We start from the raw sequence: 18,828 nt of genomic DNA, 5'->3' as shown, positions 1-18,828 counted from the left end.
CACTAAGTACGACATATACTTATGATTGATATTGCGTCCTACTTGACTTTGTATCATTTCTGATACATGAGTTAAGATTTCACGATTCTCTTGGTCAGGAAAGTGATAAAAAAAAGGCATCCCAGATGAAATGTCCGACAGAGGATTTATAGAATAAATACTTATAGTAGCACAGCAGAATGAGTTTCTTGAAGCTGGTATAGTTTCTTTCGGCAAGAAATTCGAATGCTAAGTACCATAAATACTTATGACAATGCCAATACAAATGCTTATGGTTGATATTGCGTCCTATTTTCTTTTGCATCATTCATGATGTATATGACTAGTAGTAGTAGTGATATTTATGTATCTCTGTGGTAATGCAATTGTGAATTTGTTTCAATAAATCTGAGTAGTAAACATCATCTACTGTCCAAGGTGCTTTTATCTACTTCACTGACAAAGAGCTTCATAGGGCCCCGTCACCATTTGCAAGTGCATAAATGTGTCTTACTAATAAAGGACTAATTTCAACGTGATTTTAATAAATTATATACTTACGTTTAAAACATCCCCATTATTTAATTTTCGCTGTATATAAAAATAAGTTTCAAAATTACTACTGCCTTATCAGAGCGTGCTGGACTTTTAGAATATCAAAGCTTAATTACTCGCTACATATTTTTAAAGTTTTGTATTTTCGTTTTTTCAAATTAGTACACATATATCGTACGATATTGTATATAAGATATTTTACTATATAAAATAGTATCAGCAATGTTGTAAAATATTGTTTAATATTAAATACTATAATACTGCAGAGTAATACTCTAAAATGTGTGCCTCATTCTGTATCACTTGGATTCTTAAGAATTTCTTCAGATTTAAGATGTTTCTCTTTAAAATCCTGCTGATAACAGGTTGTACCTTTGTCTGACTGGAAGTCACGATTTCCACTCGTGATTATACTGAATACAGAGAGACCGAATTTGTTATTTGTTATACCCCGGCTATTTCCGAACCCAGATGCAACACCAGGATGGGAGTATATGCTTTGATATAATTCATCTTTGCAGGATCTAAATCTAAAATATTGAGAAAATAGCCGATTTCTGACAAACGTTTTCCAATTGGATCATGTACATCATATTTTAAATAACTTTAGATGAATAACGAATTATTTATATTGCATTAGAATATAAACTGAACAATTAAACTACAATTAATCTTTTATATTATGGATATTATAGGATTATTATGGATATTATAGGATTATTTTTAGGACAAAGAGAATCTGCATCATAAAATATTTTTTGATTTTTTTATTCACTTATAGGTTATTTTTAAATTAATTCATATCCCTTCTTTCCATGACAGAGCAAATTTTAAATTACTCTACCTTATATTTGTGGGAAATTTCCAAAAGAGAAGAAAAATTTGAAATTTTTAGCATATTAAAATATTCTCTTGTTTTATTAACGCACTTCCGTGTAATCTTTCCAAAATTCCCGTAGTATATTACATTTAATACTACTAGAATATTGTAGAAAACTTAGAACCATCTTTCGCTGAAGATTAATTAAATCGTTTAGGTACGAAAGTCAGACTTGAAGGTTTCAATGCACAAATAATAGATTAGACGATTACTTTAAACTAGGAGAACTTTTTTCATATTTTCAACGACTTTGCATCTTATAAATATGCATAAGAAAGTTCGAACGAGCAGATAATATCTTTAATGAAATTTCCAACATGCCTACGCTTTATTTTAATTCAGTCCTTTATTGAAATAACTGTTCATTTTCTTTACTCATCAAATATTCCTGTTTATAAAATTTCAAGAGAGTTTATAAGAGAAAATAATGTAAGAGTAATTTGATGTGTATGAATGGCATGATTGTTTTCATATTCTGAAGAGAAAATATATTTATTTTGAATTTTCTTTAACATCATGCTTATCAACTATTCAGAAAACAGAAAATGATTTAATTTGATTATGGAATCGTTTCTTGCCTAAACGTTCTTGTTCAAAATTGAATACTAGGCTTATATTTTATATCAAAAATTGAAAATAGAATTCTCAGTGCTTTAAAAATACTTTTATACATTGTCTAAAAGTTGCTATTCTCTTAATGGTACACAGTATATTTAATTATTTTAGCATTTCATGAGACTGACTTCTAATATTTGAGAGAGGTTATAAAATTTTTTAAATACAGAACAAAATTACGGCAATTCATTTCTAAACTAGTGAAGTGAAATAAAAACAAATTTGTCTAGCTGCATGTCATTACACGTGCATAACATGTATATTAAAACGAATATATTTTGGATATTAAAACACTTTATAAAAAACTTAAAATGTTTATCATATCTAATTATAACCAAGATAAATGAAATTACATCCTATTTTCATACATTTTGTATTAACCGCGTTTGGCAAATAACTGGTTCTAGAGATTAATGGTCCCTAAAATTTTCATTTAAATGTTTCATGTGATTTGATTTTAATAGTTTCTCCAACAAAATATTTTTAAGTTTCAGATTTTGACATATATACAATACATATTATTTCAAAAGTTTTGTGTCGTTCCATTTCATTTCTATTATGCATTTCTCTAATTCTCTATCAGCTTCTCTATAATTCTCAAAAAATAATTGACTCTGTTATTTCTACCTTTTAACAATGTAACCTAATTTTTAACTTTAAATACATTGCAAGATTTGGCATTTCTCATCTTGTTAATAATATTTTAAATATGAATTTAATTTTTACAGATTCTAGTGCATTAGTATCTAGTATTAATATATTCAAAGATATAAATAGCATGCTTTCTTGAAATCTGGTTTCTCAATAATGATATGTTTTAAACTATTTCTCTTACAAGTTTCATTATTATTTTGAATTTCCTTGATTGACTTGCTTTTAGTTTCCTTGTTTTTATATCGAATTTCTGTCCGGATGTATAATTTCTGTATGAATCCCAGATCACGAGTCATAATGAGGATATCGCTAAAATTTCTGCAATTTCTAGAATTTTTACTTTTGCCACCAAATTCATTTTCAAATCACCAAATGGCCACTATCTTTCACGTCGACGTTGGCGTAATTTACCTGATCTATTAAGAATATCTGTAAATCTCTTTTTCAAGGATGAGACTCACACAGCAGGAAAATATCCCTATTGTGTGATTAAAATCCGCAATAATGTATATAATCTAATGTTAAGTATAAATAAGGTATGAAAGCGCAATTCTCTTCATCTTGTACATCTGAATTTTACATAAACTTTTTCGTGCTTGGTTCGGAAACAGAAAAATTCATGAACCATATTATGCATTCACTTCAATATTAACAAAGAACATGTATGTGCGAGCAATCAGTATCATCAAAATATTCCATTGCTACATATAAATAGTAAATAATCAGTTTATGATAACTTAGAGAATAATGACTACTGAAAAACATTTATTCCAAAATAGAAAATGATATGGATGAGAAGAGTTGCTAAACAGAAGAGAAAAAATATCATTTTGAAAGTATACTTGCTATATTTCCTAGTAATTTTGAAGAAATATTTGAAACTTTTTAAAAACATTTCTATGCTCCAATTATCATATTTCTACACCCTATATAAAAGCTTAAATTGGTGAGTAGACAAACATTTTTGAAGAAGATATTTGAGTTTTTGCCAAAGAGACATTTTATTGATGGAATTACCTTTATTGAAACGCAAATGCGATTTCTTTTCTTACGAAATTGAAAAACAATATGAGAAATAGAAAATAAGAAACAGTCAGATGGAAGTCATATAGCTTAATATTTATTTTATACCAATTATTGAACTTTTAGAAGGTATGTTTTTAGATACGTCTTTTTGTCTATCTTCTGCATTTTTGTCATCAGCATTTAGTGATGAAACGGAAATCGAATTTGCAATAGTCCAACACCTTTCTGTTAGGATTATTTCATTTCTTAGAAAGTCTGACCTTTGAACTGCAATCTGGGACCATTACAATTGTGAATGGAAAAAATATCTGAAAGAATAATATTTAGAATTTTCATGGATTGTTTGCACAATCTTCTGTTCAATGTGAGAATTGAGCGACTATATTCTCTAATACATCCAGAGCTCGTTAAAATTACCATCATTGTCAATCACTATCTTGTTGTTGTAGCCTTGGAGTTTCGCTAGTCGAAAACTCAAACGAGGCATTCAGTAATTTTATCTCTTCGTCGCATCGCAGCTCGAAATTGTTACCAAGCCTAGCGATCGAAAGGGTCAATTTGAGCTTCTCGGCACACACAAAATCTCATAATTTTGATTAAAGACAACCCTGGCCGTTTAGCCAAAATAAACATGTTGATTCCAGCATCGAAAACAAAACTTCGGCAACATTTGGGGAAAACAGAAATATTGGTTACGTTCGATTTCAATTAAATCATAAGCTTGATGTTCATGATACCCTCAACAAAATAATTTTAGTATGTTTTCAGTACCATTTCACTCAACGATGGCTGACAATCAACTTTCCTTTTGCGCCTCATCGCTCACCTATGACTTAGTTTAATATTTTATCTCTACATCACAAAGCTGTTAATATAATTTTTGTTCAGGCTACTTTGATACTTTTTGATTTATAATAAACATTAAAATTAATATTCTCTTAATAACTTTTAATCTGGAGATTCCAAAATAAATAAATTAAATGCATGGAGTATTATCACAACTCAACTTAGATCTCTAGTTGTCAGCATATATAAAAAAAATCGGTTTAGTTCAATCATATTAATGCCTCGTTTTAAAGCAACACTAGGTCTTTTTTGGGACAGACCTCTTACTTTTGAACCGCGATCAGATGACGAAGGTGACACCTGAGCTGGCACCCTTCTTTCTAAACTTCCACACCACATCAGTGGGAGTACATTTGGCCCCGGCATATTTAACGTGCACCAGACCAGCTTACACGACGGTTTTTCGAAGGAATCGAGTCTCGAACCTGAAGCCCTCCGGTTCCGGTAACCGAGACCTTACCACCAGGCCACCTCGGCCCCATCGAAGAAATCGGATACAATGGCCTAGACAGAGAGGACCCCAAAATAAGCTTAGCACTTAAGGAACCAAGCAGAATATTTTAATAAATATTAAAAACGTGCAATTTTAATGAACTTGCGTCTGTTCAATCTATAGTATAAATGAACTTTCTTAATGGAGTCAAGTCCCTACATATCTAAATATTAAATATGTAACTATCTTATTTATTGTCGAACTGCACGATGATTTTTGCAATATTATAATTTATTCGGTTTGTTCTTCCTTATATAAACTGCTCAGATAATAAAGACAGCTTAAAATGGAAAAAAATCAGAAAACAATAAAAAGGGGTTTAATTTGATAAAAACAATGGGAAGTACTGTTCAATACTGTGCATGAAACTTTCTTTAAATATTAAAATTCAGAAAATATTACATTGTAACTCATTTTTTTTTATAATTGCAAAAGAATATTTTAAATTTTAAAATAGTATCAAAATAAGTTACTTGCAATAATAATTTCAGAAACTTTCGCCGAACTTCACCAGAATCTTACTGTATTTTTAACATCAGAATTCTAATTAAAACTTGAAAAAATATCTCCAACTTCCATATTCTAAAATCATATTTCATGATATAAATTTAATAAATTCTATGCGAAGCGAAACATTAAAAAGGAGAGAAACCCACGCATGTTAATTTAATTAATTAGCGTTTCATTATTTTTAATTAAAATACCATATAATGTTCTATTCTATTTTCACTTATGATAATGAACTTTTACAGTGAATATTCATTCAAGTATTTTATTCAGGATATTTTATTATATACTATTATGAATACTATAAATAAATATATTATATGAAGGCAGGAATATCTCTCCAAACCGGAATGAAAGCAATCATCAACGTCTAAATGAATAAAGGTTTTGCAATTCTGTTTCGAAATAGTTGTTTTAAGAGTATCTAGACTTGTTTATTCTAGACAACAAGATAAAATTAGGCCCTAAAATTTTGTTTTTAATCCATCTAGCCACTGTTTTTGAAGATATTTTAAGAGTTCTGAACTTAATTAAACTGGCGAAATAACCAGTCTAACTTCATTGCGTGTTGTCATGGTTAGCACTGATTAACTGTCATTTTATTGATTTCGCATTTCTAATGTTTATATTAGACTGCGACCGAATAGAGAATAAATAAATTTTAAAATTTGATATTATTCTTTTATTCAAAATGTAGAACATTAAAATCTGAATATCGTTATAGAAGAGATTTTGATAAATTTAATTCTAATAAAATGAATAGTAAATAAAAATGTATAGTTTAATTTTCAATTAAATTTTATTTCAAGAATTTCTTGTTTTTTTTTAAATATTAACCGTTCAGCACAACCACCTGTGTTTTGAACAATACCAAATGCGCGGATTCATTTGGACCCCAAATTGTCAGGCTTTTACTCCAGATCATATTGGCTATTTATAGGAAGATTCAATATAATCAAAATATAAATATTTTTTTTTTATATTTTTATATATTTCTTTTTAAAACATATATGAGGTTTTTAATAAGGAAAACCTAAATTGAACTTAACTTTTTTATTAAATGTCTTATTTGTGTTCATTTCCTCCCCCTCCCCCTTCATTTCATACAGATAATTTTAAAAAAATAAGTAGATTTTTTTTGTATAAAGATATTAAAAGAATAAGAAAATCTATATTTTACCCATTTTACATTTGAAAATATTTGGTAAAAGAAGCTTGAACAAATAAGTTTGGAAATTCAGAATTTTTTCCTTTCATTTTCATATATAAACTCAAAAAGATTTATTAACATGTTTTATTCAGAATTAAATGAATTTTAAGCATAATTTTCTTGTTAATTCATTTATATTATAATCGAAGAAATTATTTATACAAATTTCCTATGTTTTCATGAGCAGGAAAAGTCTTTGGACCAGATCATCTAGAATATTCATAACCGGCGTTTTATTATGATTCGGTTTCATAATAATTTTCCAAAATTTCATCAATATTTGACGAATTTGACTTGAATCATTTTGACTATCAATAAGAACACTTGCTAGAAGATATCTGAATCTCTGCTGTTCACATTCGAATTCTTTTAATAGTCATAATATTAAAAAACTCTAATATTAGCACACGCAGGGGTCAATTTGGCCCCAATCCTCCAGGAAAAATGAAAATATATTGTTTTATTGAATCCTGCTGTTTTAATTTTCTTATTCCAGCTAAGACTGTATAAGCAGTAACAGATTTAAACTTTTGTAAAATTCCTAGAATTTCTAAACAAAGGACAAAGGATGGAATCCAAAGTACCCGGTGCACGTGGTGAAGGATTCATTTACGATTCTATGATTAAACGTTGCAATTATAATCTGTACAACGATCGAAAAGGATACACGATATATTTCCCAAAATCACCCCCTCCAACTCTCATCCCAATATTTGACGTATAGGTTTAAATCCCAAATGTATGCAACTACGTCCGGGATGAATATTTTGGTTTAGTTTAGTTTAGTTATATTAACGTCCCGTTTGAAGCAACACTAGGGCTATTTTGGGACGGACCTCGTCATTTTGAACCACGGTCAGATGACGAGGAAGACACCTGAATTGGCACCCCACTCTCCACACTACACCACACCAGCGTGAGGACGTTTGGTCATGACGGATTTAAAGTGCAACTGACCCCCTTACACGATGGTTCTTCGGTGGAATCGGGTCTCGAACCTGAAACCCTCCGGTTCCGAAGCCGAGACCTTACCACCAGGCCACCACGGCCCGATGAATATTTTGGAAAACGTTCGAAAATTATTCCATTTTTGAATAGTTGCATAATAAAGACTGGAAAAACAACTATGAAGCCAAAATATAACAGATAAGTTCCCAAAGTTTTTTTAATATGAAAAAAAAGTATTTTTAACTAAAAAGAGGCAGAAAGCATAAATTTTCCAGTTAAGTTGTTTATCCAATGATTTGCTTAAAATTTTGCAGATAGCTTAAGGAATATATTATCTAGTTCCTGAACCAAAAAATAAGAAGTATTTCTATCCATTCATTAAATATTGACGTTCAACTGATAAATAACACGAAATTTTCATTTTTTCACATTGTGAAGCACTAAAACAATTATAAAATATTTCTAAATGAAAAAATCATTTATCCATTTGCAGGAGCTACAGAACATTTTGAGAAATTATTGTACCAAATTTGAACGAAAAGTAGGCATTAGATTTTAATTTATGAAGTCTTTCATAAAAAAAATCTATTCTATTCTTTATTTGAGAAAATGGCATTTAAAAATATGAAATGGCATTAAAACGTACCTAAATAAAAATCAGGTAAACTTCCCAAAAAATAAATTTTTAAACAACATTCTAACGATTTTATAAAAGCCCTATTCAAACATTAACAAATTATTTTTTAAAAAAATACATAGTTTCCCCAAAAATTTGACTTTTTAACGTAGTTCCCTACCTTAGACCAGTATAATACCAGAAAAGGCATCACACATACCGGATTGTTTAATGGTATTGCTGCACCGACATATTGTTATTAAAGCAGGATTTCCGTTAAAATCAGCCATTAATTTTGAATATCATAAAGAAACTTCTCAGTTACGAGGATATCTTGTTAAGCTGAAAAACTGGAACTTAAGAAAAGAATTATATTTGTACTATGTACCCAAGCATAATAGATGCCCCTAAAAAATTAGATGCCTAGAATTCTCATGATGAGGTGCTTTCTGTCATGGTACATTAATTTTAATGCAAGGGGAACCAGGATATTGCCCACTTCAACGAAATCTCATCATTCTGTAAAAGCTAGCATCCCGGAGAATTTCGCATACATTGATATAATAATGTGCAAACGATATTGGTTCCCTAATATCAGAAATATGTTGTAAAATATTCAGTTTTACTGTTACAATATCGTTTAATATTATACATTATCGCATATATTTTTAATGTAGAATAATTTATTTATTATTAATACACAATTATTTAATATATAATAACAATGAGCCAGATATATTACTAATAGATAATAAATAATAGAATAATTTGCAAATATTAATTTAAAATATATAAATAATATATCTGGCAATTATTTGGAATCTTTTTCACTAAATATTTGTCAATGTAAATTTTGCTTCCCTCAATTTCTGTAAATGTTGGAAATATTTAGGTTTGTTATATGGTATTTAAAAAATTAAAGTTAGAATTGATAGAAACTCATAATTATCAAAATAAAGAATCTTATTTCTTAAAATTATAATTACATTGTTTCAAGAAATCAACCAGCTAGAATATTATAATTTCCCATACATTTTACCTTAAAAATGGTAAATATTTACCAAATTTTAGAGAAAATTCATTCACTATTGACTACAACTCTGATTCATTTCTTCGTTTGTATTTGAATTTGTTTATTCAAAAAAGGAATATATTGGAAATAGGATTTGAGACCATGGAATTCCAATCATAATTTTAGATTTGTATCAAATTTTGATCTCTGAAAGTTAGCGAAATAGAAATCCATCATGCACATATAATTTTCTTCATTATACGATGCAAATTTGCTATTTCAGTGGTTATATGGGCAAGATATACAAAACAAAGTTCTCTTGCTAAACTATTTAGGGAAGGAAAAAAATTTCCGATTCCAAATCTTCCGTACTGAATTCAATATATTTCAAATACTTTTATATATCACAAAAAATATTATATTTGTTCAATATTCTTCTTTATATATAGTAAACAACTGAGGTGTTTGAAATAATTTAAAATCATTTTGCATGTGAATAGAATTATTTAGATGCTAATGCTTACTCAATTCATTTTTAAAAACATAAAACAATTTTTTTTTGTCACACTAGAAAAGAATCAGCTTTCAAAGTAGTTCTTTAGTTACTCCTTTAGTAATTTTTATTTCTCAAAGATTATTGTAAACATTTACCAAAAATTACATGTCTTGAAAATTAAAAATATATATTATTACAGGAAAATTATATTATATATTCTCATTTTCATTGAATAGGTAATGACAGTAGAAAATAGTACTTCAGATTTTATAAATAACTTCTACATTCTTATAGTTAGTTATAAGTATCGTATTAAACTATATGTACAATGACTATTAAATAATTCTTTCGCTGGAGTATAACGTTTCATTCCTTTGGAGAGAAAGGAATAAAAATTTGGATTGAACTTTCACAGTTGAGGTTGCAACGATAAAATTTCGAAACTTTTGTAATAGCAATAGCTATTTTCATTTTATCGTATATGACAAAGAAAAAATACTATAATCCTCATGAAATTTGAATTCAAGATTTCTGATGAATCACCACATTTCAGATATATGTGAGATTAAATAATTTTTGAAATTATATCAGTATTTCTATGAACACAATATCAGATAGACAAATGAAATTTCATACATACTTCTTATACTACATTTGCTGATATCTTACAAATTTTGAAGGAAATCCATTTAGAGGAAATCCGTCAGGCTGTCTGAGCACAAATAAACATGATAACTATGGAACGTAAAGAGTGCGATGGATAAAATCTGATAAACATATTTCAGAAGCAGATAGAATAAAATTTGTAGGCACATCCGTCAACGGACTGACGACTTTGTAACTATAATTGCAGTTTTATGTCAATTAGTTCCGATCAGTTCCTATCCAATGGGTTGTGGGTTTTGTGTATTGATCACGTAACAGAAATTAATCGTTAAAGAACGCATGCTTATAGGCTCTTTTGCATCTATTGTTCACCAATGATATCCATCTAATGATACATAAATGCTAATTATATTAGAAATTTTCGGAGAGTCCACTTCCACTGTTTTTTTTACATAAACAGTCTTCAGAGTTGAAAAATGTATAGATAATACATTATTTTTAGGTGAGAAAGGGGAGGGGATATAAAAAAAAGTAAAATATGAGTCATGCATTCCCCAAAACTTGAATTGCTGAATGCAATTGGTCCGTAAAACTCTCATCAACGAATTTTATGCTGGCGATACCTGAAATTCCACAGTGAATGTATGAAATCCACCGATTGTGTCCGATTTCAAATGGCCATCTGATATCAAATTCAACAGATTCTTTTACTCATAGTAAATGCTGCAGTATTATGCAACATCTGCCGCATGCAAAATGCCATCGGCTGCGAGGGCGGACATGTTAAAGTTCTGGGAAGTATAAAGCTTCCACCTTAATTTCTGCTACTGTTTTATTTTGGTAGTTTTCAATGTTTTTCATGTTTGCCTTTTGATTTCGTATTTAAAATATTATCAATCCAATTCATGTGTTTTGTTTAAAACCATATGAATGCGGAAAGTAAATTGCTGTTTCTTTTCGAAATTGTATCGTTGTAATAATAACTGTGAGGACTATAGTTTTTCATGTAATTCTTCTCAATATAAAATATAGATTCTTAAATTCTTTATTATTTATTAAAGGATTTGATTGCTATGATCTCATTTGTCGGTACAATTTCTTTAAAATTTTCATCTATACACGTAATATTTCTATTTTAGAAAATCGAAATTATTTTTCTGGAGATTGCTATAATATAAATAAATTAATAGGAACGTTATATGTAAACAAGTCATCAAATAAATAAGCGTTGAAATGCAACACTTTTCTTTGAAAATGAATCATATTGTTTACTATAAATAAAAAATATGGAATACAGATTTTCATTAAAATATATTTCATCTAAGTGAAATCGTATATTTTTTATTTAAAAACAACAGTCGATTTCATTTCATTTTCTTAAAAAGAAAGATAGACTAAATATCATATTTTTTTCTCTTTAGAAAACAGCTAATATTCTGATCTACTTTAATTTTTTTGTACAAAAAAACAATTTTGATGTAATTTAATACTTGGACCGAAGAAAAACCGTTTTCTAACTTTATCAATAGGAACTAATTAAATTCGGTTTAAACGCGTACAGAAAATAATAAAAATTTTCTCAAATTACAAAAAAATGGAAGTTGCTATTTTTAATGATTGATTAGAATATCCACTATCAAATTTTTGATCCTCCATAATGTTTTTCAATTAAAAAAGAAATTTAATGCTCAAAGTAAATTCAATTAAATTAGTAGAAAATTTCGATTTAATAACATTTTCAACAATTAAATCACTTTTCTCAAAGTGAAAATTTTTGTTTAACTCAGAATTCAAATTCAACTCAGATCAATAATTACTGATATAAATAACTTATCAGCCTGCAGTTTTCTTATATTCAATTTCATTTTTAAATTTAACATACGAATGAATAGTATTAGCATCATATATAAATTAAATATTGATTAAATAATTGTTTTGATTAATTATAATTCATTAAAAAGCGCCAGGAAATATTTCTAAATTTTACTATATAAACTTCATTCCTATTTTTCCTGTTATATGGATAGTAAATTATTTTCCCGCTACTTTGGAAAATTTATATGACAATATTTGTCAAGGATTGCACGAATATGGATATCTTGATTATTATTTACAGTAATGAATCCATATTTTGCAAGGAATTCTAGAATTAAGCACCATGAATAATTCGATGGAAGTAAACGTTTATAAATGCATTGTACGATCATTAGAATATTTTAGAATCATTAGAATCATTTATATTTGAATAATCTAAGTTTTATTGTTATTTTACAACTATTTAAAGCCTTTTAAATCTTTGAAAAATCTTACGTAAAACCTCATAAATTAACATATAATTCCTATTTTTCGTTCAAACTTCTTATTATAACTTTTCAATATCCTCTACAGTTTGACACCACAATAAACAATTTATTTATTTAAATATTGTTTTATGGTTGTTTCAATGCTTTCTAAAAAGATCAGAATTTTATCTTTTAACGGTTGATTGCAGTATTTAAAATGTGAATAGAAATACAGCTTACTATTTAGCTCGGGTAGTAAAAAATATATTTCTTAAGTTATCTATAGAACTTTCAATAAATCATTTAAAAAAATTCTAAGATAGAAGAGTTTTTGTTTTTAATTCTTTTTAGCCTATTTATATTATATTATATATATATATATCGTTACGAATCTGTAATGCTGCTTCCCAGCATAGTGGGTTCCATCATCAGAAAGACCGTTTTACAGTCATCTGTATTGGACGGAGTCCGGGTGTCGCGTCGAAGGTCCCAGAGCTTGGCGACAAACTTGGCGATCATTTGACGACGAACTTGGCGACTTTGGTGCCAAAATAGATTATACCCGAAACATCGAGAATTTTCCTGATCCGTCCATTAGGAACCGAGATACGCCTAGAACGTTCCTGATGGGTTGAGAGGCTTCTAGCCCCGCCTCCTGTGACTTTATAAAAGGAGGCAGTCTGCAGCTGCGAGAGTGGAGTAGTCGAGAGTAGTCGGAGTCGACGGTAAAGAACGGGTCTTCCAGAGATTAGCAGAGCAGCGACGGAGTCAAGCTAGTGCTGAACTAAGCTGTGCGCCACTGTCTGCAGTAGAGTCTTGTTGTGCGCTGCTGTGTACACATCTCGCGGCTGAAAATAATTGTCTTATCTATGTTGTATATAGTTGTCGTCTTTGTGCTATCCGGTTGTCTTCATGTAAATAAACGTCGTTGTTTTATTTTCTACTGCCGCCTGCTGATTGAGCGTTCTCCACACCATATAACTTCCACTATCCAAACAAACCCTGAAATTTCGTAACAATATGCCTTCTTATTTTCTAAACACTTCTAGATTTTAATTATCATTTTTATTTCATTTATTTTTTAATCTAATTTATGGAAAAATTTCATATTTTAATTATTTTTTTTAATTTACAATGAATGTTGTCACAAAACTTAAAAAGAACACGGGGGACAAAAGCTGAGCTATATACTTTAGCAACAATATTTCAGGCGGATTTGTGAAGGATTCATGCTCAAACCACACATACTACTAATAATTTTTTAAAGGTTGAAATTTAAATATATTCTTGAATGACAAGTTTTCAGAATTACATTCTATAGCAAATTATTCTGATATAGGTTTTAACTCTGTGACAGCTTTATGTTGTCTGTGAGCTCACGCTCACGCATTAAATGACTTCTGCATAAGAATCTAGTTTTCTTGAAAATTATTTAACAATTTCTCTCCTCTTTTACTAAACTAAATTTACTCCAGAAGTTTATTGTTAAACTTCTTATAGGAAACAATATTCCTATATAATATAATATAAAATGGAATAATTAATTCAAGGATCCCGTTTTGAAACTTTAATTCAAGAAATTGTACAAAAGTTCTTAATATAGGTAATTGGAAAATTAAAATAGACATACTGATAATTCATCTTTTTTTTTTTTTTCTGTACGAAAGACATTTGCTAGTAATAACATAAAACGATGAGAAGAAAAAAAGTTACTGCTTGAAAGTCTATTCTTCTCCTTCCCTTTGGCAACTCCCAATTCTGCTTTAAATTAACAATTCTATACTCACTTATATTATTATATTCATTTTATTACGCTTTGAAAGAATCCTTAAATGACCTCTGAAATATACTTAAATGTGTAAGAGTAGTTCTCTATAACTTAATAATAACAGCAAAAGAAACTTTCTATCCTGTCCCGCTTGACATGAATTTATTCTCCAGCATTATTTAATCACAACAATTTTTTACCTACGGTTAAAATTGATGAACAAAATCTTCAGCAGACATTTCATCAACTGTCACAACCACTCCATACACAAAAAATCGTATAAGTATCATTTCTGTAATAATTTTTAACAACTTTATTCATTCTGATAAGTAATTAATATTCACATCAATATTCACAACACAATACATTTTCCTCGATCATCTTTCTTGTGCGCATGAACTACCTACAGTATAAAACAGTTCTTTTTTTAGTAAAATAAGTTATCATATTTGAAACTTGACACAGGATATCTTACGATATATCCATGATGTTATGCTCAATATCCTCAGTCCCAGAGAATATCGTACAATTATTGCAATAATATCATTAAGCATGTTGTACTAATAAGGAACTGTACATCCCAAAAAATTAATAAATACTTGTTTCCCAGAAAAAATTTAGCTTTTTCTCACTACCCTAGTAATATTGTATATTACTAGAATTGTATGGAATTAAACAATATTCTCAATATTATATTGTTCAATATTTTTTTAAATATTATACGTATAATATGATGTCGCGAAATGTGCAACAAGTTGTGCTACACGAGTATAGTAATAAATATTTTGGATATTCATCATATTGGTATTCTTGAACTAATACATGCTTAATTCGACGACTCAAAGTGGCATGATACTAAATGACTGGAAATAATTTCATTAAGAACTAGAACAAAAAAAAATACAGATAAAGTAATAAATAGAAAAATTATATCAAGAGATATATGTCAATAAATGCCAGATATGATACTTAAGGTATTAGCAAGATTCAATCAGAAACTCGCATATTTGCCCTAAAGTAAAGCCACAGGAATCCCCTATCATTTTGAAATACTCCTACAGAATCTCTCATTATCCAAGTAGCCCCAGAGATGAAGCGAAAGTTTCTGATTCAGATAGAATCCTTTTACTTTAAATGACTCCAGATGAAACACTTGAGAAATTATATGTTGGAAGATCTAGTCTATATCTATACTTATAATAAAGCTCAGTGTGTGTGTGTGTGTGTGTGTGTGTGTGTGTGTGTGTGTGTGTGTGTTGGCGCTCTACAGGCCAGACCGTTTGACATACAGCTACCAAATTTGGTACATGTATACCTTGGAGGTTGGGAATGTGCACCTGGGGTTCCTTTTTTCGAATTTTTAATTAGAATTTTAATTATTAATTAAAAACTAACTTTCCCGCCAAAAAAAATCTTCCATTTTCCCCATCGCCAACTTTTCCGCCAAAAAAATCTTCCATTTTTCCCACCGCCAAACGAGAAAGGCTTCAGTTTTTTTTTCTCCCAACAGTAATGAGGCTAGGGTTAAAATTTTTCGGCGGATTATTTCAATCGATTCTGTTTATTTTCTTAATGTTTAATGCATTTAAAATTAAACATTGTTAATGAATCGATCTTTCAGAAATCTTCAGAAATCGATCTTCAGAAATTAAAAATTTCTAATCCTCATAGCGTTACCCCAACTGCCGTAGAAAAAACCACGTATTTGCGTTACGTAACCGGCGAAGAAAATTCACGCATGCGCATTCCGTTCTGATTGTTGCCATGACAACCGTTATCAATGGATGATTTAAATTATTTTTCAGTTAGTCGCATGCTTTTGTAAGTAAATTGTATTTATGTTAGTTATATATTTTTCGTATATGCTTATAGTTTTAAGTACATCGTTTTTTAAGTAGTTTTTTTAAAACCTGTTTTCAACCGTTTATTTTAAACGATTCGTTTTATTTTCTTAGTGTTTGATGCATTTAAATTTAAACATTGTTAATTAATCGATCTGCTCATAATGAATCTAAGAAAATTTTGTTGACCAACTCTTGAGATATTACATAAATTAAAAAAGATATTCTTTAGTGCCCATAAAGTTTAAACGCTGAGTGACTCTATTTTCAGTAATCAGATTATAAAAAAAAATGCTTTGTTTCAGTAAAAAATATTATTATATTAATTGAAGATTAATTCTTTCCACTTTAATTTAAAGCATAAATTCTACGGGTGCTAACAGAAAATGAGAGAGATACATATTACGTTATGACTGAAGGCCTTTATAATATTATGAATGAATTATATGACAATCAAAATTTGAAGTTTTAAAATATTTTGATGAAGAAGCTATTAAAGTAGAAATTGCATAAAATATTTAATTATTAAAATTTTAACGAACATTAAGATTGGCGAACCGGCTGGTCGCCAAAGGCGGCTAGTATGTCAATAAACCAAACGACAAAACCCGATCGACATTTATCGGAATACTAAGCGGAGAAACCTCCAATGACGAAACACACCCTTCATACTGGAATCAAACTAACTAGGAAGAGATTGTGGAACATATTTGTCATTGAAAAATTCCAGCAAAACTTTTTGATGAAAAATTAGGTATTTCCTGGCACTCACACGAAAAGACATCAAATAATATAAAATCTTGGGAAGTGATCTCTAACAATGTCGCCCACTACGTAAGTGCTTTAGACTAAATGTTTAAAAATTTTGCTTCAGTTGCATGAAAAAGGCATTCCAATTTTGCAATTATATATAAAATCGATTCATCTTTGCGGCCATTATCACTTTCACAATGAATGAATACCTCTGCCATAAAAGATCATAAAAATATTATACATCTGATAGATTTAATAAATTCTTTCATTTAGATTTGTGAGAAATTTTAGAATGTCCAATTTAGGTGATAGAGTTGATATTCTTTATCCATCATTAAATTCTGAAAAACACCTTAAAGCTTTATAATTATACATTCATTTAACCTAAATTATAATTCAGTTCCTAACAGAATTATATAAAGATTTAAGAATTTCAAATTTACACTGTGATTTAGAGGATAGAAAAAAATTAAAAATCAATAATTGGAAAACGAATTAAGATGAAAAAAATTCGATTATCACAAAAAGTATGGAAACGAAGGCGGGATTTATTGATTGTTGTTTACAAGCAGAACTAAAAGATGGCGCTGCAGTCGGGAAAGCAATATAGTGCTAGACTTCGGATGGAGTTGCTGTTTAAACCATCTCTTTGTCAAAAGAAGAAACACTGTGCTGGTATAATCAAAAGTATTTTATCCATTTCATGTTATCATATTTATTTCTGTACCGTTTAATAATAAAAAGTGGCAAACAAAGGAAAGAAAATTCGAAGCCTTGTAGCTTAAATTTGCAATTTATTCATTCTGGATTTTGGAATGAAATTAATTCATAATAGTTAAGAAAACATTAAAAAGCATTTGCTATTTGTAACTTTTTAAATAAGAATTTTTAAAAATAAAAATCCAGAAATAAAAAGAAAGCTAGTCGCAATAAATGTTTACATACAATTATTAACTAATTGCACTTTTTTCTTTCAATTAGTTTAAAATTTATTCAAATTCTTGTTATAGACACAGGAATATTTTTCACAAACATGGGAAAAGAAAAATAAGTAACTAGCTAATATCATCTAAGTCATCTTGAGAAATAAGGACATCTACTGTAATTTAAAATGAAAAAGTTATTATTTTTATTAATTTTTTTATTCATTTTGGTTTGTAATGAAGATGAATTTAATCTGCTCTGAGAGTTTACTTTCTTTTGCAAAGATAGTTGCTGAAAAATGTGGAATTTTCCAATATTTTACTTTTTATCCCCTTCCCATTTAAATATATATATATATATATATATATATATATATATATATATATATATATATATATATTCTTACGAGAAGTTGCCTTTCTTTTTGAACTCAACGTTAGATTTATTTCAAGCGAACTTTTTTATAGGAGGAATTGAAAATGCATCGTTCTGGTTTATTCTATTTTATCCATGTTTTAACTCACAATATAGTTTTTAAAAATATTTTTGATGGTTTACATAAGATATTTTTAAACGCGTGAATGGTCAGTAAATAAAGAGGACGATTACACTGGTAATTGAAAAAATATTACAAAAATGCGTTATTTAATTGACACACACACTAGTATATTTCTCTATAAATATTACGGTGGGTAAAGGTAAAATCATTGTACCATCATTTGATACCATTTAGGAGGCCATAGAATTTTTTAAATAACGCATTGAATTCTTACGAAGAAAATTCCAAAATTTTGCTTGATTCTTCGAAGCGAATGCA

Source organism: Argiope bruennichi, chromosome 9 (genome assembly GCF_947563725.1).
Source record: "Argiope bruennichi chromosome 9, qqArgBrue1.1, whole genome shotgun sequence".
NCBI classification, from domain to species: domain Eukaryota; kingdom Metazoa; phylum Arthropoda; class Arachnida; order Araneae; family Araneidae; genus Argiope; species Argiope bruennichi.
Note: the sequence above shows the minus strand (reverse complement) of the source record.